Here is a 2,271-nt window from a genome sequence, read left to right as displayed (position 1 = left end):
GGAGATATGGTGATATATGTATATGTATAGCTGATTCACTTTGTTATAAAGCAGGAACTAACACACCATTGTAAAGCAATTATACTCCAATAAAGATGTTATGAATAAATAAATAAATAAATAAATAAAGAGTGACCATGGAAAGCTCCACTTTGAACGTGGAAAGTGAGTGAAGACTGAAAGAGGTGAGGGAACAAATCATGCCAGCATCTGGGGGAATGAGCAGGCCTGGTAGAAGGAGCAAATACCCTGATCTGGGAGTGAGCCTGGTATGAGCAACCTTCAAGAGCCAGGAAGGCTGGAGGGGAGACTCCAGAGGGAAACTGGGAGGAGATGAGGCAGAGGGCAATCCAGAAGGGGCAGATCATGTGGGGCCTTATAGGCCATTAGGATGATTTTCACTTTTTCCCAGAGTGGGATGGGAGCCATTGGAAGCTTTGAACAGAGGAGGGACATGATCTGATTTAGGTCTTGAGTATTTTTGTCTCTGACTGCTCTATTGATTGCACTGGATAAAATACTTAGCACCCTGCTATGTTATAATATATATTATATATACGCATAATATGCATTCCACGAATGTTTATGTTTTGGTGTATTCCAAACACATGCAAGTTATTCCTGAGTTGAAATTTGGAACATTTCTTCATATAGCTCTATTGCCCCAAAGTAGCACCTTCTTTAACTTACGGACGCCTTGAGATTGTTCAGCCATTCATTCATTTACCAAACATTTATTAATGGGTGCTACGAGGTGCCAGGTACTGTTCGTTTTAAGCACTGAGGACACGGTAGTGAATGAATAAGCTAAAAAATGTCCGTGCCTCAATGGGGCTTTCACTCAAGTATAGGAGGGCAGAAAATGAACAAATAAGATATAAATAAACAAATACATAAAGTCAAGTAGTGACAAGTGCTAAGAAGATAATGTAGGTAAAAGGGCATTGAGTGGCAAAAGTGAGGGCTATTTTAGTTAATGAAAAGATCATGAAATAACAGTTTCGCATCACTGTACATTATGACTGCACATTTCTGAATGGAGAGATCGGTGAATTGCTTTACTATGACACTTGAGGGCTGCGTACCCGCAGCTCTGACCTGAATTTATCCAAACTGTCGAGGGAAGTGAACTCGGTGTGATGACTGATGATGGCGGTGGCCAGTACAGGAGCGCGATCGCGGTCCCGCCTTCCTGGGAAGGGCGCAGAGCAGGACATGATCCTGCTTCCCGTTCCCGGTAAACAAAACAGCTATAACCCCATCCCTCCCCCTCCCCCTCGAGGTATCTGTGAATGGGCCAGTGCCCAACGTGGCTCCCCCAACGAGGGAGGGGGAAAGCAAGTGATGGGTGGGGGGCAGAGAGGCTCCCCTCAGCACCTGGCCCCATGGGGCTGTGAGGGGCTATTTTAAATGGAATGGTCAGTGACGTACTTCTTTAGCTCAACAACATTTGTTGCGTTCTCACTATGGGCAAGGCACTGTGCTAGGTTCTGAAGCATTTTCTATACAATCCCTGCCCTCAAGGGACTTAAAATCCGTAGTAGATAGAATTCTATGGTGGCCTCTAAGATTCCTTCCCCTGGTACACACACCCTGTATAATCCCCGAGACTTGTGACTATGACATGATAATCACTCCTTTGATTAGGTCATGTTATATGGCACAGCTGACTAAGAAAGGGAGATCACCTGGGTGAGCCTGACTGAATCATGTGAGCCTTAAAAGGGACTATGCTCACCCTGAAGAACAGACTGGAAGCATGAGAGGGATTCGGTGCCAGGAAGGTTCTCTGCTGCTGGTTTTGAAGATGGAGAGGGATACAGGGAAATGGCTTCTAGGAATTGAGAGGGACCTGAGGTCAACAACCACCAAGCAGACAGAGACCTCAGTCCTACAACTGCAAGGAACTGAATTATGTCAACAACTTGAATGAGCTTCAAAGCAGATTCTTTCTCAGTCAAATCTTCGAATCAAGCCCAGCTGACATCATAATTTCAGCCTTGCCAGAGCCTGAGCTGAGAACTTGGCCATGTTGTGCCTGGTTTTCATACTTACAGAACTGTGATATAATAAACCAGTATTATTTTAAATAGTGACATTTGTGGTAACCTGTTATTAAGAAATAAAGACGAATATAGATTCTAATAAGACTTCTGGTTTCTGGTCCAGCATATAAGAAGCGGGAAATCACCCCTCTATCCTAACAACAAGTAAAAAGCTGAACAAACTTGAAAATCAACTCTTTTTAAATCTGTAAGAGAAGTAAGGTCA

This window comes from Physeter macrocephalus, chromosome 18 (genome assembly GCF_002837175.3).
Source record: "Physeter macrocephalus isolate SW-GA chromosome 18, ASM283717v5, whole genome shotgun sequence".
NCBI lineage: Eukaryota > Metazoa > Chordata > Mammalia > Artiodactyla > Physeteridae > Physeter > Physeter macrocephalus.
Note: the sequence above shows the minus strand (reverse complement) of the source record.